Source organism: Prionailurus bengalensis, chromosome X (assembly GCF_016509475.1).
Source record: "Prionailurus bengalensis isolate Pbe53 chromosome X, Fcat_Pben_1.1_paternal_pri, whole genome shotgun sequence".
NCBI classification, from domain to species: Eukaryota; Metazoa; Chordata; class Mammalia; order Carnivora; family Felidae; genus Prionailurus; species Prionailurus bengalensis.
The window spans coordinates 112015499-112041239 of record NC_057361.1 but is presented as its reverse complement, the minus strand read 5'-3'; the positions used below and the strand labels follow the sequence as shown (position 1 = coordinate 112041239).

Sequence of the window (25741 nt, the reverse complement as noted above, 5' to 3'; positions counted from 1 at the left end):
TTATACAGAGAACTGTCTTTTCAAATCTTTTTTCCACTTTTAATTGGGCTATTTGTCTTTTTGTTATTAAGTTGTAAGAGCTCTAAGTCCCTTATCAGGTATGTGACTTGCAAATATTTTCTCCCATTCTTCATGATGTCTTTTCATGTTCTAGATGGTATAATTTACAGTATGACAGCTTTACACTTTTATGTAGTCCAATTTATCTTTTTCTTTTGTCACTTGTGCTTTTTGGCCAATTTAAGACTCCGTTGCCTAATCCAAGGTCACGAGAATTTATAGCTATGTTTTCTTCTAAGAGTTTTAGTTTTTATAGTTTTAGCTCCTAGTCTCTTGCCATTTCCATGTGAGTTTTAGAATCAGCGTGTCAATTTCTGAAAGAAAAGCCAGCTGGGATGTTGTTGGGGCTTGCAGTGCATCTGTTTGATTCAAATTAATTAATCTGGGGACTATTGACATCTTGGCAATGATATTTCTTCTTTTTAAAATTTTTAAAAAATATTTGTTTATTTTTGAGAGAGAGTGCAAGTGGGGGAGGTGCAGAGAGAGAGGGAGACAGAATCCGAAGCAGGCTCCAGGCTCCGAGTTGTCAGCACAGAGCCCCACGCAGTGCTTGAGTTCATGAATGTGGAGATCAGTGACCTGAGCTGAAGTCGGCCGCTTATCCAACTGAGCCACCCAGGTACCCCGACAACGTTATGTCTTCTAATTCATACCCAAAGAATGTCTTTACGTTTAGTTAGGTCTTCTTTTATTTTGTTCAATAATGTTTTATAGTTTTCAGTGTGCAAGTGTTGCACTTCTTTTGTTAAATTTATTCCTATTTTATTACTTCATTAGGAATGGAATTGTTTTCTTTCTTTAATTTTTTTTATTTTTTAAAAAATTTTTTAATGTTTATTTTTGACAGAGAGAGAGAGAGAGAGAGAGAGAGAGAGACAGAGAGAGCGAGCATGAGCGAGGGAGGGGCAGAGAGAGAGGGAGACACAGAATCCGAAGCAAGCTCCAGGCTCTGAGCTGTCAGCACAGAGCCCGACGCGGGGCTCGAACCCATGAACTGTGAGATCATGACCTGAGCCGAAGTCAGATGCTCAACGTCCTGAGCCACCCAGGCGCCCCTGGAATTGTTTTCTTAATTTAATTTTCAGGATGTCCATGGCTTGTGTATAGTAATACAATTGATTTTTTAAATTTTATTTGATTTTAAATTCCAGTATAGTTAACACACAGTGTTAGAGTAGCTTCACGTGTACAATATAGTGATTCAACAATTCCATACAACACCCTGTGCTCATCACAAGTGTACTCCTTAATCCCTTCGCCTATTTCACCCATCCCTCCTCCTGCCCTTCCTTCTGGTAAACATCAGTTTGTTCTCTATAGCTAGGAGTCTGTTTCTTGGTTTGTCTCTGTCTCTCTTTTTCTTCCTTTGCTCATTTTTTGTATGTGTGTTTAACTTGTATCCTGCAACCTTGCTGAGCATTACTAGCTCTAATAGGTTATCTTGGTCGATTCTTTAGAATTTTCTACATATAAGATTATATCATCTATGAGTAGGGATATTTTTACTTCTTTCTTTCTAATATAGATGCCTTTTATTTCTTTCTCTTGCCTACTTGGCCTGGTTAGAACCTCTGGTACAATGTTGAATAGAGTAAGAGTAGAAATCTTTGTCTTGTTCCTGATCTTAAGGAAAGAGCTTTCAGTCTTATACCATTAAATTTTGTTAGTTGTGGGTTTTTCATAGATGCCCTTTGTCAGATTGAGGCAGTTATACAGTATAGCAGTGTAAATGTATTTTCTCTTATGATTTGCTTAATAACCTTTTCTCTAACTTTATTATAAGAGTACAGTATAGGGGCGCCTGGGTGGCTCAGTCGGTTAAGCGTCCGACTTCGGCTCAGGTCACGATCTCGCAGTCCGTGAGTTCGAGCCCCGCGTCGGGCTCTGTGCTGACCGCTCAGAGCCTGGAGCCTGTTTCCGATTCTGCGTCTCCCTCTCTCTCTGACCCTCCCCCGTTCATGCTCTGTCTCTCTCTGTCTCAAAAATAAATAAACGTTAAAAAATTTTAAAAAAAAATAAAAAAAAGAGTACAGTATATAATAATATGACATGCAAAATATGTATTGATCGACTGTGTTATCGGTGAGGCTTTTAGTCAACAGTAGGCTATTAGTAGTTAAGGTTTGGGGGAACCAAAAGTTACATGTGGATTGTTAAATGCAGGGAGGGGTTGGTGTCCCTAACCCTGCATTCTTTAAGGGTCAACTGTATTTTGTTGAGGATTTTATTATTGTGGTAAAATACACATAACATAAAATTCACCATTTCAACCATTTCAAAGTGTCCAACCCAGTAGTAGCATTTAGTCCATTCACACTGTTGTGCAATCATCACTACTTTGTAGTTCCAGAACATTTTCATCACTCCAGAAGGAAAAGCCATACACATTAATCAGTCACTCCCCATTTTCCTTTCTTCCTAGCCTTTGGCAACCGCTAATCTACAGTCTGTCTCTATGGATTTACCTGTTCTAAATTTTTTTGAAGATTTTTACATCTATATTCATAAAGAACATTTGTCCATAGTTTTTGCTCAGGTGTAAGGTGAAAATGACTTGGGCGAAATTCTTTCTGTTTAGAGAATGACTGTTATAAATTCTTTATCAGTAAGGAGCCCATAAAGAGGGGGCCTAACCTTTCTGCAAAACACGATTATTCACAAGCCCCTTTGTACCCGATTCATTTGGCAAGGGAGGGAGGTGGGCAGAGAAAAGGAGGTAAGCAGTCTTTGAGCTTTGTCTTCCTTCTGTCTGGTGAAAAAGGACTCTGTCCAGCATGACTCCAGGCAAAATGCAAACATTTGTCTTCTTTACCCCCAAATCTCCCTTTTCTGCTGCTCTGTCCAGCCCCCCAGTGGCCTCAAGTAGCCAGGTTCTGGGATTATATCTCTGAGGTCTCTGCCCCCCAGCTGGGACTTTAGGCCCTGAGACTACTCTCATAATTGGTTCCCTGTTGAGTGTCCCTTGCCAACAATTGCTAACTGACCAGATGGCATCCACTTGCTTGAGTCACGTGTTCTTGTTTGCTAAGGCCCCTCCCTAAGTTACCCTGTCCGAATTCTCTGATCAAGAGGAATGTCAAGCCCCAAAGCTGTAAAAAAAAAAAAAAAAGATGGCTTGCTAGAGGCCAAGAAGGAGGTATTTCTGGAGAGCAGGTTGTTCTTTAGGTACTTTTCGAGTAATGTACACAGGCAAGTTCATTATTTGGTGAAGCAGGTTCAGCGAATAGGGAGTGAAAGATTAGACTTCTACGCTCACAGTGCCCCTCCTGGCCCAAGTCTACCCCACAGCTTTGTTGAGAGCTAAAAGTCTCTGGAGAGAATTTGTGATGGGGAAAATTTTTTTCTCTCCATGGAAGCTTCCTGGCTCACACTTCTCCAGACCCCAAAGACACTCCCAGACTCAAGATGATGTCATTGGAGTGTTTTAAAACAGATAGAGAATTTAAGAATTTCTCTGACCTCATGTGCTTTGTGTTTACAGATGAAGTCAAACTTTACAAGACTTAAGTTCATTTACCTTTAGTCCCAAATTCCCTTTCTTGGCTCCATTTCTAAATACACATGGGCCTCTAAGTCTTCTTGGCCATCAGGTACCTGTTGATCAAAAGTGCCACATACTTAGGTGGGACTAATGTGGCTGACATGTCCTTTGAAGTTCAAATAGGGTTGGAAATGAGTGCAGTATTGCTCACACGATGTCAACTTACATGTTTGAAATATAGCGTGTGACACTTGACAGACTGAAAAGCACATGGAAAGACCGTCATTCTTCTTATAGAGCCAAAGACTCCATCAAGAATAAGGGAGTGACTTCTCATCAGGGTCTGCTTCTTTGATGAAGAATGCTGTTTCCAACCCTTGGGCAAGTAGTGGGCTATTTGAAGGGTTTCAGAATTTTAGTAGGCAGGCCTACCCTCCACCTTGCCCTTACTGTGGGCGGCAGTCCCCGCTGAAGGCATATGTTTTTTTCCTACACCTGAATGGTTGATGAAAGCAATTTGCCATATGTACATGATGTACTTTTCCCTGAAGAGTATTCCAGATGGTTTGGGGTTGGCCATTTTCACAGCCAAACCAGAGAAGGCAAATCTCCTGCAAGTAAGCTCCCATTTCTCCTGTCTTCACTCACAGCAGGCCTTAAAGCCCTCTTTTCCATCGGTCAGGTTGAGACCACAGAATCTTTAGTTCAGCACCCCTGGCAATCTAGACCAGTTGCCTCGAGTTGATGTACAAAGAAACAATAATAACTAACAGTTTACTGAGGACTTATGGGTCAAGCACCGGCTAAGTGCAGTACGTGCATTATTTTTTTTTAATTCACGCATTAGTCTTTTTATGATACTATTATTTTATAGACAAGAAGATCAAGGCCAAGGAAAGTTATCTTTGCCAAGGTCAAACTGGCAGAACCTGGGCTGGAATTCTGGTCTGACTTCAGAGACTGACCCCTAAGCCATTACATTATGCTAATTTATTCATTCTATCAACGAGTATTTAATCAGCACCAATGATATGTTAGCACTGTTCTAGGCACTGGGGATAGAGCAGTCAGAAGACCTCCACCCAGTGGAACATGACACCGTGTAGGCCTCCGGAAGGAAGAAGCCCTCTGCGGATCAATGACACAACAGCGGGTGATAATATCCATTTGCCAGCAGGATTAGGGCTCTCAAAAATGTGAGAGCTCCAAATTTGAGCACAGGGAGTGTATGAAAAACGCAAGTCATGAGGCAAAGGGGCAGTGGTGGAGTTTGAGGTCAACTCTGGTTCTATCAGGGCTCTGTGTGCTTAATATAGGCTGTGGCTCATGTTCCAATGCTTGAAGTGGAGAACATGCCCATTCATCTCTGTAACTCTGTAAAGGTCAGCCACCCAGGGCCCCTCTAACCATAGGCCAACCGTAAGCTTCTCAAACACCCCACGTCTGCTTGTCTTTTCTGCCATTAGCAGCTGGATGTGTGAAACTCACAGGTCCCTGCAAGAAACCCTGGACGCAGGTCACAGGTGGGGCTGAGCTCACCCTTCCTACAGATACATTTCTCCCTTGTGAAGGGCAAAGGAGATAGATTAAAGGACACCTGGGCCCATTTGCTTGATAGGGAGACCCGGGGGAGCTGGAAAGGAAGAGGGAGGAGGGGACTGGGGCAGGCTAGAGCTGCACCTTGATTTATTGGCTTGTTTTGCTCCTGTACTTCTGTTTACCCAGCTGGGCCTGCTGCTGCCCAGGGTACTGGCATGTGCACAGCCACTCTGGCCAGTCTTTCGGGGTAGTGTCAGAGAAAGCTATGGACTTGGCCAGCTCCTGGCAAAATGGAGGCAGTTGAGTTTGTGTTTTCTATCTGCAACTTCCCTGCCCCATTATGCTTTTGCTCACCCCCATGGGGCACCCCTCCACACACACCCCAATCTCAGCCACAGAGTCCCTCAGCCCTTCTTTTCCTCGGTAGAAACCGGTGTCGCTCGGGCATCTACGACACACTTACATTAACAGGTGAACATCTGCCAACAGCCTCAAGCCTAATTCTTCTAGCATTTTAAAATGCCGGGCACCTCTTTAATTAATCCATTCAAGAGCAGATTGCCCCGGGAGAGGAAACGAAACAAATAGCTTGCGGAAGCGTAGCAGATCCAAGAACATGAACCAAGTGCCTCGTCTAGACCAGTCTTCTTCTACTAATTGATGAGCAAACAGTCTCCAGAGTAGAATGATCTCGGAACGCAGTGTGTGTGTATGTAGGCATGCATGTGCGTGTGCAAGAGGTGGTGGCCAGGATTTGAGGATTCAAAGGGCCCTTCCAGGCACAGGTGGTCAGTGGTCTGTCAGTGCGTGGAGCAAGCTCTACTTTTCTTCCCAACCAACCCAAGCTGAAACCAAACCGAAGGAAGTAGCAACTGGTGGCAAAGGTCTCTGGGCCTCGGGTGGAGACTAGGAGTGGCGGTTCTCAGTAGGGGCTTTGGAGCCAGACAGGCCTGATTGGGGGTTTCAAATCTGAGCTCCGCTGTTTCTTAACCGTTTGACTTTACGCAAGTTGCTTAGCTTTTCTGAGACTCAGTATCGCCCTCTGTTAAATGGGAGCAACACCCACCTCACTGCATTCTTGTGAAGATTAACCGCTATAAAGTAAGCCAACCACTTAGGAACTGATCTGTATAATCAATACCTGGGGGCTGTGATGATCAAAGATGAGGATTCTGGAGAACAGAGGATGGGGTACCTGAGAGCTTCAGCACTTTGGGTGTTCATTCCTAATGTTTCCACAGTTCAAGGGAAAGATCGGAAGGCAGAAGCAACCCACGTGTCTGTCAACGGACGAATGTAAACAAAAGGTGGTACGTCCACGTAATGGAATATTACTCAGCCGTAAAAAGGAAGGAAATTCTGACACCTGCCACACCGTAGATGAACCTTGAAGACGTTAGCCTAAATGAAATGAGCCTGTTACAAAAAATAAACATTGTGTGATTCCACTTAGGCGGCGGACTTAGAGTAGTCACATTCATAGAGACGGAAAGTAGACCGTAGTCCTGTTTGTTGGCTGCTCCACTGTCCCCTGCCAGCCTGCAGGAGGACAAGCAAGGCTTACGGAAAGATGCTCCCTCAGACGGAAGCAGCACTAAAAGCACGCTAAATCAAGATGAGTGGGAAACTATCCCAATAAATGCATTCAGGATTTTATTTTTTTTAATTTATTTTTGAGTTTATTTATTTTGAAAGAGAGACAGAGAGCGCGAGTGGAGGAAGGGTGGGGGGGGGGAGAGAGAATCCCAAACAGGCTCTGCGCTGTCAGTGCGAAGCCCTATGTGGGGCTTGAACTCACGAACCGTGAGATCATGACCTGAGTCGAAGCCGAGACTCGGACGCTTCAGTGACTGAGCCACCCAGGTGCCCCCTGCATTTTGGATTTTTTAAAAAATGTAAATTTTATGTTCTGTGTATATCATCGCAATTAAAAAGAGAGAGAAAGTTTGAGAATTAATGGGATTTGGGGGCTACCCTTGAGGAGTGAGAGAAAAAAATAAAAGCTCTGGCAAAGGGATGAGTGGCCCAGGGAAAGCGTCGCTGCCGGGATTCTATTATAACCTACCCTGCTGTGAGAGGGTAGCTGATTTCCATAAAGGGACAGAGAGACTGAGAGAAAGAGAGAGAGAGAGATGCAGACAGACAGAAAACAGAAGCAGGAGAGGAGGGTGGCCCGGGGCCATCCGTGTAAAACCAAAGCTACAAAGGAACGGAAATTTCTGAGCCCCCCAAAAGGCAGCAAGCAAGCACAGAAGACCCCACCCCTAGACTGTGGTCACCTGGGGTGGGTGAGCCCCCAAGCCCATTTGGGCCTCAGCTGCAGCCAGACAGGGAGACCTCAGGAGGGAAGCAGGCGGTGATTTGGGCTGGCCCGAGGGAAAAATGGTGGAGATGCGCAAATGCCATGGGTTCAGCTCCCCACCTCATCCAGGCAGGCAGGGACCAGCCTCTTCCCTTTCCCGCCGCCTCCCTCCCTCCAGGCTCCACAGGGCCCCTGGAGGCTGCCCTTCTCCTTGGGTTCAGCTGCCTGATTTCCCTGGATAGGAGGTTGCAGGGGTGGGGCTGCCGGTCCTCCCATCTCCAGGCGCCTCCTTCCTCACCAAGCCACGCTGGCCCCTGCACACGTGGCCCCTGGCCGTGTGGACACACCTGAGTCCAGGAACGACACGGCAGGGAACCCAGCCCAGGCACGGAGGTAATTAGGCACGTCTTCTCCGCTCCTGAAGTAATGTTTGTCTTTCAAATTCTGCCAACCCAAATGGCTTGGGCTGTGATTTACCATCATAACGTTATGTCATACTTCCTTGCTGCTTTTATGACCAAGAAAGACTCCAGGCACAGTAGCCATATTATGTACCAGCAAACTCCTGCCTAAATTAAGTCACTATTTCTGGTCCCTGTCGCTGGTCAAAAATGACATCCAAGGGGTAATTGCTGTTTTAGGGGCACATTTTAAGGCAAATGCAAAAAAAAAATAATGAATGTACCTATTTTCTGACTGAAATTTGCATCCGTCTTCTTACCCTCCCCTGGCAAACATGTTTTATGTTTATTTAAACGGCCCTTAATAAAAATGTACAGCTGCAAAGCATCTTGCTTCTCAATGCTTTCTGGTTAAGAAAATTGCCCATAATTACAGTTGACTTTCCTAGTCGTAACAGAATATTATTTTTCATCTGTGCATGGCTGTGGCCCGATGTGTGAACGTTATTAACGCGGTGGGAGGCTTATCTGAGGTCGCAAGCACTTCATTCGTTCATTCCTTCAGTCAATCAACAAGCTTGTTTGGTGGACTTATTATGTGGGGTTTTAGACCTTTTGAAGCAGAGGGAAAAGCATGTGCAGAGGCACGAGAGAGCAGGCCAGGTCACTGATGTGACGAGTAGCCATTGTTAACCACAGCTGATGGGTCATGATTGGCTGTAAAGTGTAGCGTAGATAATTTGTTACTGATAGTAGTGAAGTTACCAAAATTGCTGAATGATTTACTTGAGTTATGAGTTGGAATGGGTTCAAGGTTATCCTTATAATAACAGCGCCATTCTTGCTTGTTTGCATTTCGGTATCTTTTTTTTTTTTTTAATGTTTTATCTTATTTTTTGAGAGACAGAGAGAAACAGAGCACAAGCAGGGAGGGGCAGAGATAGGGAGACAAAGAATTCAAAGCAGTCTCCCGGCTCCGAGCTGTCGGCACAGAGCCCGAGGTGGGGCTCGAACCCACGGATGTGAGATCATGACCTGAGCCGAAGTTGGACGCCCAACCAACTGAGCCACCCAGGTGCCCCAACATTTCAGTATGTTTTAATGAGAGTTAGAGACAAGGGCCCAATTAATCGCTGGCATGCCAAGAATTGTGTAGTCCCCAAGTATACCCATGGGGTATGTCATACATATGAACATCTATCGGTTATATCACAGTTTAGAACTGGAGTGGCCCACAAGGTGTGTGGTATCTGGGAGAGCGGAGAGAGATGAGCTTGGGGGGCAGGATGAGTAGGGGCAGCTTCTCAGGACTCAGGTAAACACTTTTTCATTTGGACTGCCCCCAAATTTTGCATAGCAAATTGTCATTGATATCAGAGAGCTACTGCTCATTTGTCAGATTCCAGTATTTCCCCCGATACAGAGATGGGATCTTAAAGTAGTGACTGTCGACCCAGACTTGCACATTTAGCCCGTCTTGGAGAACCCATAACTATACTTCTTGCGATCAACTACTTCTAGCACTGGCTGCATTGTATGCTGAGCTCCTTAGAAAAGAGAATGTGACCCAAGAGGCAGGAACCAGGTTAGGTTTCCTGGAGTGATTGTATCGGGGACCTCATATGTCTTGGAAAACAGATGGAAAGGCTCAGTAATGAGTCCAACTAGAAAAAGGAACTTACTAATAATGAACTTGATATACTATCTCTACTAGGCACATGGTGGGGGGGCTGTTGGGGTACAGAGAAAAGATGCCTATGCTGCCTTACCTTTCCAATATAAGATAGATTTCTGTACTTGACCGGAAGATATGAGGAATGATACCTCATGTGATGTGCCAATAGAATAACTGTTTGGCTTGGTGTTCTGATTCGAAGGGTACTCACAATGTTTCCCTGCCCCTGAAAATACTCTCCCCCTGGTGCTTGAATTTCTACTAGTAGAAACTGTGGTAGAGTCATTTGTTTAAAAATCATCCTTTGTTCTTTTAACGATTTTTCTATTTTTCCTTTTTTTTTAAATGTATGCTTTGGGAAAGGAGGGTAGCTTTTAAAAATAAAAGGCACATTCACGAGTGAACTGGAAGCCTGCTAGGATTGCTGTTAAGAAAACCAATTGTGTGTCGATGCGGCCTCAGTAATTAATCAGTGAGCATCCAGCCGCCAAATATCTGATGGGAGGGAGGAGGCCCTCTCCTTCGAGAGGGGCAAAACGACTCCCTTCTGATTGAAAAAGCACCATCCCAGACCTTCTTGCTGCTGACGTGCAGATGTGCATCTGGCTGTAATCTCTCACTCCCTGCTAGCCTTTGCCAAACTGTGTGGAACAGCAATCCAGTTTCTCCCCCATGTAAAGAGACAGAGAGAAATTGAATAGTGAGATAGTTAAAATTCTGAGCGCTGGCTGGGAGAAGGAACATGCCCAAAGCAATAAAAAGACTCTCACTTAAAAGCTGTGGCTGCAGAAAGATTCGAGCAGTTTAAACAACTGGCAGAGTTGACGGGGGCGAAGGGAGTTAGGAGTGTCCAAGCTATGGACAAGACTTGATGCTCCGCAGACAAGCCAAGAAATATTTAAATTGTGTTCAGTCTACTCAGGGTTGATGAACACAGTAGAATCAATGCTGCATAAAATTGGAGGGGATTTGCAGGTAGGTGTCCGTGTTTCTATAAATCTTGCTTCTATAAATCATGTTTCTATAAATTTTATTTTATGGGGGGTCGTTTCAAGTCCAGTTTTATTTATCAAGAATGGAAGCCTAATTGAATGGGGGGAAATGTGCCGTTCTCTCTGAGCTGTCCGACCTAACGGGAGCCTATCGTTCTGTCAAAGTGGCAGCGACTGTACCCAAATTGCAAGACTAGTACATGGAAGGAAGAGATTCCTAAGTGACAGCAAATACCACAGTGCCTTGACCTTTGGATTAAACATTGCAGCCTTGTTTCAAAATGAAAATGTCTCAGGGCGCCTGGGTGGCTCAGTCGGTTAAGCGTCCGACTTCGGCTCAGGTCACGATCTCACGTTTGTGGGTTCGAGCCCCGCGTCGGGCTCTGTGCTGACAGCTCGGAGCCTGGAGCCTGCTTCGGATTCGGTGTCTCCCTCTCTCTCTCTGCCCCTGCCCTGCTCACACTCTGTCACTCTCTCTCTCTCTCTCTCTCCAAACAAAAAAAACAGTAAATAGACATTGTGCAAAAAACTGAAAATGTCCCTGGGAAGGTTAACACATTAAGTTACTAGTACCTCTATGGCAGTTCACCAAACTCAGTGTTTCTCAGAAGCAACTGATGCCACACCTTTCATTTCTGTTGAGAACTTTCAAAATACAGGAAAGTTCAGAGAAGAATATAGCAACCACTTGTGTTCTTGCCGTGCAGAGTGGAAATGCAGTACTATATTTACTTTGACTTCCATTTTTTAAAATAAAAAGAATAAAATACTTAAGGAGAAGTTGAGGTTCTCTTTATTTCCCACTTTCTGTCAACCCATTCTCAGTATTGTGTTCCTGACATGAGTACATGTAGGTACATACTGAGCTAGGCCGTTTCACCGCTGAACAGCAACCTATAGTACAACCGTGACGCACTTAACCTATTCATTCCCCAGTTGACAGATATTTAGGTTGTTTCCAATTTCTTACTGACAGCCCCACCAGTTGTCTACGTGCTCCCATGACACCATACAACTGGCAACGTTTGAGTCTTAAATTTGTCAGTCTGACCAGTGTTTCCCTGAATACTAGTGAGGCTGAACATCTTTTCATATATTTATAGATCATTCCAGTTCCTTCTGTCCGTTGCCTGTTGGTATTCTTTGCACATTTTTCTTTGGGGTTGCTTGCCTTTTAAAAACGTATTTGTTATATATCTTTTGGATACAGTTTATTCTATTTTTGAGAGCGGGAGAGAGTAGGGGAGGGGCAGAGAGAGAGGGAGACAGAGAATCCCAAGCAGGCTCCCCGCTGACAGCAGAGAGCCCGACGCGGGGCTCGAACTCACGAACGGTGACCTGAGCTGAAGTCAGACGCTTATCCCACTGGGCCACCCAGGTGCCCCGATATTTTAATATTTAATGCAGTCACATTTATCAGTCTTTTCTATTAAAATGTGTGAGGGTTTTTGTGTGTGTGTGTGATTAATAAATTCTTCCTTACTCCAAGATCATAAAGGTATTCTATATTTGCATCAAAATGTTATAAAATTTTGCTTTTAACATTTAGATCTTTGGGGCACCTGGCGGCTCAGTTGGAAGAGCATGCGACTCTTGATCTTGGGGTTGTGAGGTCAAGCCCCACATTGGGTATAAAGCTTACTTAAATAAATGAACTTAAAGAAAACTCATCTAGGGGCGCCTGGGTGGCTCAGTCGGGTGGGCATCTGACTTCGGCCCAGGTCATGATCTCACAGTTCGTGGGTTCAAGCCCCGCATCGGGCTCTGTGCTGACAGCTCAGAGCCTGGAGCTTGTTTGGCATTCTGTGTCTCCCTCTCTCTCTGCCCCTTCCCTACTCACACTCTGTCTCTCTCTGTCTCTCAAAATTAAATAAACATTGAAAAAAAATTAAAAAAAAAAAGAAAAAAAAAGAAAACTCATCTAGATCTTTAATTCATTTTGAATTCTTACGTAGGATCTGAAGATGTTATCATGTTTTATCTTTTCTCACATGGATAATTTTAACAACATTTATCGAATAGTCTCTATCGTATCTTCCATGATTTATAATCAACGTCTGTTATATACCTACTTCCCACAGATTTATAAGAGTTACTTTTAGGCTTTTTTTTTTATATTTCACTGATCTATTGATCCATCTGCCAATACCACACTGTTTTAATTGCTATAACGTGACAATAAGTCTTGATAATCTGTCTCTGTTGCTCTCCTCTAAAACTGTTTTGTCTATTCTATTCTAGAATCAGCTTGTTAAGATCCATTAAAAAATCCCATTATGATTTTGACTGAAAACTGATCTAAATTTATAGATCAATTTGAAGAGAATTGACATCTTGATGTTGAGTCTTCTCATACATGAGCATTGTATATCTCTGCTCTTTGAGGTTACCTTTTTTGAAAGGTCTTATCTCGATGTAATTATAGATTCATGGGAAGATGGAAATGTAGTACAGAGACATCCTGTACTATTTGCCCATTTTCTCACAGTGGTTACATTTTGTTTTTTTAAACAGTTTTATTGAGGAAAAAATTGATATACCCCAAACTGGACACACTTAATGTGTGCAATTTGATGACTTTGAAGATATGCATATACCTGTGAAACTAAGACCACGATCAGGTAATAAGCATATCCATCACCTCTGAAAGTTTCCTCCTGTCCCTTTTTCTTTTGGTTGGTGTTTTCTGGTAAGAAACTTAACATGAGACCTACCCTCTTAACAAATTTTTAAGCGGAACATGCAGAATTGTTAACTCTAGGCAAAATGTTGTACACAGGTGCCTAGAACTTATTTTTCTTGCATAATATCAGCAATTACATTTTACATAACTAGAGTACACTATCAAAACCAGGAATTTGAGACTGGCACAATGTTTGTGTATAGTTCTAAGCCATTTTATCACGTGTAGCTTTGTCTAACCACCATTGCAATCAAGATACAGAACTAGTCCATCACCACAAAGATATCCCTCAATGCTGCCCCTTTACAGTTACACCCACCCCATCTTTAACTCCCAGAGACCACTAATCTTTTCATCTCTACAATTTTATCATTTTAAGAATGTTATGTAAATGGAATCATACAGTATGTGAACTTCTGAAATTATCTTAAAAATTTTTTTATTAAAAATTTTTTTTATTAAAAATTTTAATTTATTTTGAGAGAGAGACCGAGAGACAGAGTGCAAGCAGGGGAGGGGTAGAGAGAGGGAAACACAGAATCTGAAGCAGGCTCCAGGCTCTGAGCTGTCAGCATAGAGCCCGACGTGGGGCTCAAACTCGGGAACCGCCAGATCATGACCTGAGCCGAAGTTGGATGTTTAACCGACTGAGCCACCCAGGTGCCCCTGAGATTATATTTTTTTAATCATCTTAATTCCCTGGATATTCGTCCACGTTGTGTGTATCAATAATTTTCTCCTTTTCGTTGCTGAACATGAGTCCATGGTATGGACGTAGCCCAGTTTTTTGAACCATTCATCTGTTGAGTGACATTTTGGTCATCTCCATTTTTGATGTTTTCTGTTTTTTCTATCTTTTGTTTCTATGTTTTTATTTTTTTATCTTCCCGTGGGTTACTTGAGAGTTCTTTAGAGTTTCACTTGATGTATCTACAAAATTTGTATTTATTTTTATTTTTAAGTTTATTTATTTTGAGAGACAGAGAGAGCAGGGGAGGCGCAGAGAGAGAGGGAGAGACTCTCAAGCAGGCTCTACACCGTCAGTGTGGAACCCAATGCGGGGCTCAAACCCACAAACCATGAGATCATGACCTGAGCCAAAATCAAGAGTCGGAAGCTCAGCCAACTGACCCACCCAAGCGCCCCTATCTATAGGTTTTGTGTGTGTGTGTATCTCTTTGTATAGGTATATACATAACTCATTACAGTCTACTGCTGTCAACATTTTACCCAGTAGAGAAAAATGTGTAAACTTCCTTCCTTTATGTCCCCTTACCTCCTCCCCAGTTTAAAATTGCCCTAAATATTTCCTCTACATACATTGATAAATGTATTAAGACAGGGTTTTATTTTATGATTCAAGCATGAAACATAATTTAGAAAACTCAAGAGAAGGAGACCCATTGTATTTACCCTTATGTTTTGCTCTTTCTTTGTTCCTCTTACTTCCTGATGTTTGTAGATCCTTTCTTTCATCCTTCTTTCTTTCTGAAGAACTTCCTCTGGCCATTCTTTAAGTGTTGGTGTACTAGTGACCAGTTCTCTTAATTTTCTTTTATCTGAGAATGCCTTGATTTCTCCTTCATTTCTGAAGGAAACTTTTTCTGAATGTAGAGTTCTGTGTTGGCAATTCTTTTCTTTCAGCACTTGAAAAACATCATGCCACTTTCTAGTGACCTTCACAGGTTCTGATGAGAAACCCACTGTCACTGGAATTTGTTTTCCCCTGATAGGTAAAAGTATTATTTCTCTGAAGACTTTTTTCTTTGTTTTTAGTTTTCAGAAGTTTGACTATGTATCTAGAATTAGATTTCTCTGGGTTTGTCTTCCTTTCTCCTTTTTTTTTTTTTTTTATAGAGCATATGGGAGCTGGGGAGGAGGTGAGAGGGGAGAGAGAGAGGAAGGGAGGGAGAGAGAGAATGAGAATGAATCTTAAGCAGACTCCATGCCCAGGACGGGATCTCACAACCGTGAGATCATGCCCTGACCTGAAATCAAGAGTCAGATGCCTAACTGACTGAGCCACCCAGGCACCCCTAGATTCACTAAGCTTCTTGACTCTGTAGGTGTATTTGTGTCTTTTGCCAAATTTGAGAAGTTTTCAGCCAGCCTTTCTTTGACTACTTTTTGAGCCCTGTCTTCTTTCTCCTCTTCTTCTGGGATTCTGATGCCACGAATATTATATCTTTAGATATAATCCCATAGGTCCTTGAGGCTCTGTTCATATTTTTTGTCTACTTTCCTTCTGTTGTTCATCCTGAGTAATTTCTATTTTTTTTTATCATCAAGTTTACAACTATTTTTTCCTGCCTCTTCCATTCTGCTATCGAGCCCACCCACTGAGTTTGTTTTTTGTTTTTTGCTTCTGGAGCCCTTCCACTGATTTTTTCTTTTTTTTTTTGGTTATTTTGCTTTTTCAATTCTGAAATTTCCATTTGGCTCTTCTTTATATCTTCTATTTCTTTGATAAGGGTGTTTTACCCTTTGTCTTTATATTTGTAATTATTGGCTCAAACATTATTTTTAAAGGTTTATTTATTGAGAGAGAGAGAGAGAGAGAGAGAGAGAGAGCACGTGTGCACGTGCATGAGTGGGGGAGGGACAGAGAGAGGGTGCGTGAAAGAATCCCAAGCAGGCTCTGTGCTGTCCACACAGAACCCGATGCGGGGCTCGGACTCATGAACCGTGAGATCATGACCTGGGCCGAAGTCAAGAGTCAAGCGCTTAACTGACTGAGCCACCCAGGCGCCCCCGGCGCAAACATTTTTGTGAAGGCTGCTGTAAAATCTTTATTGGGTAATTCTAACAGCTCTGGCATCTCTGTCTTGGCCTCTGTCGATTGTTTTTTCTCCTTCATGTTAGATTTTCCTGGTTCTTGGTGTGACAAATGATTTTGATATTTGGGGCATATATTATCATTCGGTATATGTTCTTGAAATCTTGTGGTTTAGCAGGCCTTCGCTGGCAATGCTGCGGTGGAGGACGAAGACGTACAGCCTCATTACTGTCACTTACGCCACGTGAGGAGGGACCCTGTTCCAATCCTGGCTTCCCACTCAGCCCTTTATGAGGTTGTGCTGCCTCTTTACAGTCTGGGGGAGGGTGAAGTCCAGGCTGTCTAAAATCTGCCTGTGCTGGCAGAAGGGGAAGTGGTACCCCAATGTTTTTGTTTTCCTGCGGGTATTTAGCTGGCGTAGGGAACATTACTGTATTGTTAAAAGTTGTCTGTTCTACTACATTGCTCCTCTCCTGGTACTTTGGCTAGAGAGAGTGGGCTTTGTTGGGACTCGTTTTGGTCTGTCCTTGTGGGTGTTTTGGGGTTGCCAGTTTCTCCGGCACCCAGTCTGGGATAGACGAGGCCAGAGAAACACAGAAGGGACTTACCGATGTGGCTCCTCAGTTCCCCAAATCCGGAGCCAGTCTATTTGAGCCTTCTCTCCACCTACCAGAGGCTTCTTATGCTTATTTTATGCATCACATCGACAGGTTTTACCTGAACCTAGTGGGACAAATAGGGAAAATTACTTCTACCTCATCTTGTCCTGGAACTGGAAGTACAAGGTCATCTTCTGTGAGTTCCAAAAATCTTTCATAAAGGTCTTACCCAAGACCCGTGTGTACATGTATTTCTAGATCCTTGCCAAGAATATATGCTCTGACTAGTAGAATTCCTTTTTAAACACTACCTGCTCTAATTGGTTGTTTTCCGTATAGTGAAACGATACTGATTTTTCACACTACTAGATGCAGCATACTTGTTGAATCCTCACAGTTTTAATGGCTTGGAAATTGTATTGTATTTTATATGTAGGCAACTGTATCATCTGCAAGTATGATCGTTTTTTCTTTCTTCCCAATCCTTGCATGTCTTATTTCTTCTTCTTACACTATTGTGTTTGCTGGGTCTTCGATTACAATGTCAGACACAAGCTTGTCTTCTTTTTCTGAGTTTAAAGTAAATGCTTGTATTCTTGTATCATTAGTATGAACATTGTAGGCCTTCGACTACCACGTAAAGATAGGAGTGGGGCGCCTGGGTGGCGCAGTCGGTGAAGCGTCCGACTTCAGCCAGGTCACGATCTCGCGGTCCGTGAGTTCGAGCCCCGCGTCGGGCCCTGGGCTGATGGCTCGGAGCCTGGAGCCTGTTTCCGATTCTGTGTCTCCCTCTCTCTCTGCCCCTGCCCCGTTCATGCTCTGTCTCTCTCTGTCCCCAAAAATAAATAAACGTTGAAAAAAAAATTAAATAAAAAACAAACAAACAAACAAACAAACAAACAAAAAACAAAGAAAGGAGTGCAGAAAAAGAACAACAGTGGAAACTGAAAGAGAAATTAGGAAGCTAATGCAGTAGCCTGGGTGAGAGGCTGGAGTGGCCTGGATTCAGATGGTAGCAAATGAAGGAGGCAAATAGAGAGAGAAAGGGACAGATCTGAACTGTGTTTTGGAGATGGTCTTGAAAACACTTGAAAGGGGGCTGAGGGTAAAGAAAAGAGGAGAAACCAGACTGATGCCTTGTTTGGGGCCCGAATAACTGCATGGATGGTGACGCCGTTGTCTGAAGTATAGAAGGCCAAGGGAGGAATATATTTGGGGGACAAAATTAAGGGTTCTCTTTTGGCGACATTAACTTTGAGATCCAATGCCAGGCATACAAGTGGAGATTCTAAAAAAAAAGACCGTTGGATAGGAGTCTAGAGCTCAAGAGGAGATATCAAAATTGTAGATATAAGCAGCATATAGATACTGTTTAAAGCCATGGGATTGTATGAGATGATCTAGGGTGAGGTGAAGCTAGAAAAGAGGGTGAAGGGCTTTAACATTTAGAGATTAATCAGAGAAGGGAAAGATAGCAAAAGAGACTGAGAAGAAACAAGAAGTGAGATAGGAGCAAAACCAGGAATTTTTCCTAATAAGATGATTGGACAAGCACGTGGAGATACACACGTCCAAGTATACTCATTACACTGTTTTTTTTACAGTAGCAGAAATGGGAAATAAATGTCCGTTAGGGAGATGATTAAATAAATTGTGGTGCATATATACGATAGAATACACAAGGTCGACATTAAGAGGATGACGTAAATCAGTACTTAATGACATATAAGGAGGTCCGTGGCACATTATTCCACGAAAGAGCAGGTTACAAAATAGCGTGCATAGTATGAGCCCATTAACGTAAAATTCTATTGTGGATGGGTTTGTGTGCACATGTAAATAGAGCCATGTAGGTAGTTTTGTTTTTCTACTTTGTTTACAGATGCATTCCTTGAGCCTCGAACAGTGTTTAGCACGAAGCAGGCACTAATACGTTGTTTTTGCAAGAATGAATGAACAAATGAATATTGAAAAATGCTCTCTAAAATGGCCAGAGTGGTTATCTCTACGTCTTGTGATTAAGGGTATTTTATTTTCCTTTCTTTTACATTTCGTTTGGATTCTTTTACAACGAGCAGGCTTTCTTTTTTATCAGGAAGAAAATTCTTTTAATTTTTGAAACCACCTCCACCCTTGTCAGTTACCTATGACCTCCACGTACCCCTATTTGGTTGAATTCAGGGCAAAGTGGTTGCTTTGCCATTGTAAATCCATATTTGGGCAGGAAGATCAGAATGATAGCAGAGAGATATGTTGGCTCTTAGAGAGCTGGAGGCTGGAAAAGTGGACTAGGAGGTGAAGACTGACAGGAGCCATGGGGAAAAAAGACTTGCGCCTTGCAGGAAAGAAAGGAGTGAGGCTGGGTTTTTGCAGAGCAGAGCAGCATAGCACAAGAAGCCGGGAGCCCCTTGCACAACCTGACCTGGGGGGAAAAGGAGCCTGTGGAACCCAGAGAGCACAGTGAGTTTTGCAATCTAAATTCTTAACTCACAATTGTGGATGGACATAGGAGATAATAAAAAAGCCAAGCTACGGTTCCGAGATTGTGCCTTTTGGTATAGAAATGCCTCATTCCCTTTGATGGTGGCGGTGGAAAATGACAGAAGCCTTCTGTGCGAAGAGGTCCTTGGTTCTCTATTTTTTTTTTCTGCGGCTGCAGGAGGAGCAAGTCGGATTATATGTGTGTTTGCCCAAGCACGCTCTGTCCTCCCCTCCATTCCCCTCCATTAGCCTCCTGCTCCCCATCCCCAGAATATGCCTGCATTTCTCCAGCGTGGAAGGTTAATCCCCTGCTAGCGTTTCTCCTGTCCTGTATTATGCTAAATGAGTGCTCATTTCCTTCCCGGCCTTGAGTTACAAAACGCTCTCTTCTGTTGCCCAAGTCTTGGAAAGTGCAGGCTCCAGGAAAAGGGTGGTGGTAGAGATAGGGCTGCCAGATAAAACACAGCATGCCCAGTTAAGTCTGAATTTCAGATAACCAATGAATTTTCAGGATGAGTATATCCCAGATATTGCATGGGACATACTTACGCCAAAGAATTAGTCACCCTTTATCTGTAATTCGATTTTGTTGTGTGTGCAAACTCTGGCAGCCCTAGGCAGAGAAAAAACTCATCTTGCGATGCAAGCATTTTCCCCGCGCTTTTCATCCAAAATTTGCCAGATGTTTCTTAGACGGACTTTCAATTGACAAAGGGGGAAATGACTGACTTATTAAGTTGAAACTAGACTGCAAATTAGTACTAGAGCTGAAATTTTAAGTTTTCAACTTCTTCAACCCACAATTTAAATCCACGACCTCCATGCCAGTCATTTATGGGCTAGAAGGAAGCAGGAATAGACTCAGCAGAAAGGCACAGATTCCCACGAAAAGTAAGATTTGAAAAGAATTTAAGGGCAATGGCTCTCAGGATTTTAATTTCCTTTGGACTGTGGACATGACTACGTTTAGTCTCTAAGGTAGTGTTTCTCCAAGCGTGGTGCCTGAACTACCTGCCTCGGAATCATCTGGGAAGCAGTCTGTAAATACAGACAGAAAGTAAAGCCAACTGATCCTTTTAAGGATTGAGCCTATGGTCTTTGTCTCGCTGGCACCACAATCACTACCCCTTTCATCTCCAGAGCTTTTATTTGATTCCACTAATAGCTTTTATCTGGGGGAATCTCAATGACAGAGGGGTTGTTAGTTACTTTTAAGGTTTTGGTTTTTTTCCCAGCGTGCATGACAAGAGCAAAATTATGAAATGGCAAAGTTATTAAAAGGCAAAATTGAAGACGGGTTTGACTCCTCCCCTGACACACTCTTGGATAAAGGAATCCCAAATAACTATGCGTTGTAAGAGAAGAGATGATTGGCCTCGCCTGCATTCAGTCACCAAATTGAATTTGATCTTGGAAGCTGAAGAAATCTCTATCATCATCATCTTGCCTTGGTACCTTGCCATTCCATAAAATCTCCTCTACTTTTTCTGGGCCCAACTCCAAGAGAACTAATCATATCTTAATAATTTGGTACAGAATCACAGTATAATTCCTGCAGGTCAGTGTTGAACCCTATCAGATTGGAGAGGAGAAACTATTACCCAGAACTGGAAAGAATGAGGTCCAAGAGGTACAGCTTGACTTTCAAAGCATCCCTAGGACATATGCACAACCGGAATGGCTTTTTAAATTATGGAACTACAATTATTCTCTATTAGAGCAAAGCAAAGCAAATGTGTTCGGTCATTCTGTCATTTCACATTTATAGCAAACAGTCTCACATTGGGTCAATTCCTTAATCGCATGCTAATAAAAATAACATAAATAGTTTGGTAACTCACCCCATGCTACTAAAATGCAAGTAACCCAAGATGGCTTGGCTATGTTGTTCTCATCTCATTTTATCACCAGGGACTCGATTCTTCTTAGTTGGCCTTCTGTGCTGCCAGTTGATACTTGCCTAAATATTTCCTTCATACTCAGAACGTTATAGCTCCTTTTTCAGGCTTCAAATATTTCCACCTAATTCTAGAAATACGTGAGGTACGCCTGAAACGCTGACAGCTGTAACTCAGACCCGAAATAGTCAGGCCTACTCTAGGAGGCACACTGAGCAAACAGAACCAGGAGTTTGAAGGTGACAGCTGAACAGGCATCAATAGGAAACTGCCAGGTGCTCGGTTGACCCAGTGAGGGATGGGAACAGACAGATTCTATTTCTAGAAATAGTACAGAGAATGCCAACGAGTCATGGGATAGACACGGTAGTACAAATCTTCTCTTCCATTTTGTGGGTAGCTTGAGAGGATATCTCAGTAACCTTAAACCTGCTGGGAAAATTAACATGTCTCATGAATAATCTTTGACATTGATTTGTTCAACTCCTATTATTTTCAAGTTACTTTGCTAGGCACTTGGAAGGAATATAAAATAGTTTAGGATAGAGGCTCTACTCACATGGAGTTTCCACACCAGTTGGGGAATCAAGACAAGTATAGGAAAGTCATATCTTATGAGGGGTTAGGTTCCTGGTGAGCAAAAACATAACAATTTATAGACGAAATACCCCTCAAAAGTTCCTTTGAAAGGTGCTACACTGGAGACAGATATACCATTTTTGGTAAATCCAGCACAGGCTTGTCTTTATTATTTCCTCCAACGTTATACCAGATCACTCTTCAGTTGAGAACCATGCCAATCGGCTTGCATTTAGGGACCGTATTGAATTCCGAAAGCACATATGTTTAAGCATGAGAATCATTCATGAGAGGCTCACAGGAACCAACACCATATGAGGGAACAGCAGATTCACCTCTCTCAGTTCAAGTGAACTCCAAGGCAAAGCAAAGTGGAATGGTGGATAGAATTACCCACACAATTTCAACTGTGTGCCCACTCTCTCCCTCCCTCGCTCCCTCTTTCTCTCTCGACCCTCTCTCTCAAAGTTTCGGGATATGGATGGGTTCATATAAGAATGGTTTGCTTACACTGTACCTCTCCATACCTATGTGCCCAGATAGGAGAGGCCACAAGAAGGCGAGTTTCACCACTTACTGATTGTATGACGTTGGCCAAGTGAACCCCACAGAGCATCCAGTCCCTCATCCATAAAATGAGAATAATAATTGCATCTTCCTGACAGGATCGTTCTGCCAATCAAATGCAATGCTCACAAAATGCTTCACCTAGTGCCTAATAACATAAAAGCCTTAATAATGGTTAACGTGTGTGTGTGTGTGTGTGTGTGTGTGTGTGTGTGTGTGTGTATCACATTAAAATGTGATGGGATCGCTGCATCATATGGTAGTCCTATTTATAATTTTTTGAGGAAGCTGCATACTGTTTTCCAGGGTGGCCGTGCCAATTTACATTCCTGTCCACAGTGCACAAAGTTCCCTTTGCTTCACATCCTTGCCAACACTTGTTATCCCTTAACTTTTTTTAAATTAGCATTTCTTTTTTATGCTTATTCATTCGTTTTTGAGAGAGAGAGAGCAAGCAAGTATGTGCACGTGCACGTGCAAGCAGAGGAGAGGCAGAGAGAGAGGGAGAGAGGGAAATCCCAAGCAGGCTCTGCAGTGTCAGGGCAGAGCCCAATGCGGGGCTCTATCTCATGATCTGTGAGATCATGACCTGAGTCGAAATCAAGAGTCAGACACTTGACCAACTGAACCACCCAGGCGCCCCTCATCTTTTTGATGATAGCTATTCTAACAGGTGTGAGGTGATATCTCATTATGGTTTTGACTTGCATTTTCCTGACGGTTAGTGATGTTGAGCACCTTTTCATGTACCTATTGGGCCATTTGTATGTCTTCTTTGGGAAAATGTCTATTTAGTTGCTCTGCCTGTTTTTAAATGCAGATTGTTTTTTTTTTGCTATAGAGCCGTGAGAGTTCTGTTTATATATTGGTTATTAACCCTTTATCAGATATGATTTGCAAACATTTTCTCTCATTCGGTAGGTTTATTTTCATTTTGTTGATGGATTCCTTTGCTGTGCTAAAGCTTTTTAGTTTGGTGAAGTCCCACTTATTTGTTTTTGCTTTTATTGCCTTTGCTTTTGGTGTCAAATCTAAAAAAAATATTGCCAAGACTGATGTCAAGGAACTTTTTCTGTTTTCTTCTAGGAGTTTTAGGGTTTCAGGTCTTATGTTCAAGTCTTTAATTTATTTTGAGTTGATTTTTGTGTATAGTGTAAGGGTCCAGTTTCATTATTTTGCATATGGCTGTCCGGTTTTCTCAACACCATTTTTTTTTTAATTTTCATTTTTTCTTTAATCTTTATTTTTGAGAGAAAGAGAGAGAGAGACAGAGATCAGGGAAAGGACAGAGAGAGAGAGAGTGGGGAAAGGACAGAGAAAGAGGGAGACACAGAATCGGAAGCAGGCTCCGGGCTCTAAGCTGTCAGGACAAAGCCCAATGCGGGGCTCAAACTCACAAAGCGTGAGATCATGACCTGAGCTGAAGTCCGCCGCTTAACCGACTGAGCCACCCAGGCGCCCCTCTCAACACCATTTATTGAAGAGACTATCCTTTCCCCACTGTGTATTCTTGACCCCTTTGTCATAGATTGATTGATCATATATGTATGAGTTTATTACTGGGCTCTCTATTCTGTTTCATTGATCTGTATGTGTTTTAATGTAAATACCATACTGGGTTTCTTTTTGTAGTTTTATTAACACAAATGCAATGTGCACATAAGCTGTCTGTCTAGTAATTTTCTCCACTGTGCAGCCTGGCATTGGGATTGGTGACTCTGATGGCCAGCTGGGCTGCCCTTTACACAGTGGCTTTGGAGGACACATTGTGAGCAGTCTCTGCACAGTAAGATTTGTTGCACATCAGCAGCATTTCAAGCTCCTTGACGTTGTGGGCTAGGAATTTCTGGAAGCCACTGAGCAGCATGTGCCTTGTTTTCTTGTTGCTCTCATAACCAAATGTTGGGCATCAGGATCTGGCCCTTGAGTCTTCTGTGCACTCTATTGTCAATGCCTCTGGGTTTCTGCCACTTGGCGTTTAATTTTGACTGGTGCGAAATGAACTTCTTGGTTCTCTTTTTAATGATTTTGGGCTTCACCAGAAGTCTGAGGGCAGACATCTCTGCAGGCAGTGCAGTGCCAAGGTCATACTGTCTTGATAACTATAGCTCTGTAACATAGCTTAGAATCAGGAAGTGTAATGCCTCCAACTTTATTCTTTTTTCTCAAACTTGCTTTGGCTCTTCTGGGTCTTTTGTGGCTCCATATAAATTTTAAGATTGTTTTATTTTATTTATGTGAAAAATGCTGGTAGAATTTTGATAGGGATCGCATTGAATCTGGAGATTGCTTTGTGTGGCATGGACATTTTAACAGTATTAATTCTTCTCATCTATGAGCACAGAGTATCTTTTTTATTTATTTGTGTCATCTTCAGTTTCTTTCATCAGTGTCATAATTTTCAGTTTACAGATCTTCCACCTCCTTGGTTAAATTTATTCCTAGGTATTTTATTCTTTTTGATGCAATTGCAAGCAGGATTATTTTCTCGATTTCTCTTTCTGTTCATTTTTAGCATATAGAACTGCAACTGATTTTTGTATATTGATTTTGTATCCTGAAAGTTTATTGAACTTGTTTATTAGTTCTGACAGCTTCTTTGGTAGAATCTTTGCATTTTCCATGTATAATATCATGTCTTCTGCAAATAGAAAAAGTCTTTCTCTTTTCCAATTTGGATGTCTTTTATTTCTTTTTCTTGTCTAATTGCTGTGGCTAGGACTTCCAGTACAATGTTGAATAAAAGTGGTGAGAGTGGGCATCTTTGTCTTGTTCCTGATCTTAGAGGAAAAGTTTTTAGCTTTCCACATTGAATATGATACTGGTGGTAGGCTTGTCATATGTAGCCTTTATTATGTTGAGGTATATTCCCTCTCTACCTGTTTTTTTGAGTGTCTTGTTTTATCATGAATGGATGTTAAATTTTGTCAAATGCGTTTTCTGCATCTATTGAGATAACCATATGATTTTTATCCTTCATTTTATTAATGTGGTGTATCTCATTGATTTATTTGTGGATATTGAAACATCCTTGCATCCCTGGAATAAACCCCAGTTGATCATGGTATATTATCCTCTTAATGTACAGTTGAATTCAGTTTGATGATATTTTGTTGAGGATTTTTACATTTATGTTCATGAGGAATATTGGCTTATTTTTTTTCCTCTAGTGTCTTTGTCTGGTTTTGGTGTCAGGGTAATGCTGACCTCGTAAAATGAGTCTAGCTAGAAGTGTTCCTTCCTCTTCCATTTTTTGGAAGAGTTTGAGAAGGATTGTTATTAATTCTTTAAGCTTTTTATAGAATTCACCCCTGACACCATCTGGTCCTGGAGTTTTCTTTGTTGTGAGGTTTTTGATTATGGATTCCTTACTAGTAATCCATCTGTTTAGATTGTCTATTTCTTCATGATTCAGTCTTTGTAGGCTGTATATTTCTAGGAATTTATTCATTTCTTCTAGGTTGCCCAATTTATTGTCTCATAGTTACCCATTGTAGTCTTTTATGATCCTTTGCATTTCTGTGGTATCATTTCTAATGTTTCTTGTTTCATTTATGTTTATATATTTGAGTCCTCTCTCCTTTTTTCTTGGTAAGTCTAGCTAAAGGTTTGTCTGTTTTATTTATCTTTTTAAAAAGCTGCCCTTAATTTCACAGATCTTTTCTATTGTCTTTTTAGTCTTTATTTCATTTATTTCTGCTCTGA

The 25741-nt window shown here is 42.2% G+C and overlaps 1 protein-coding gene and 1 pseudogene across 1 annotated transcript in view; one reads left to right on the top strand and one right to left on the bottom strand.

The window, feature by feature from the left end:
* The window catches only part of LOC122477829 (PABIR family member 2), a 172668-nt gene that overhangs the window by 66099 nt on the left and 80828 nt on the right, over positions 1-25741 (top strand). The window lies entirely within an intron of this gene.
* LOC122477831 lies at positions 23776-24096 on the bottom strand (annotated as a pseudogene).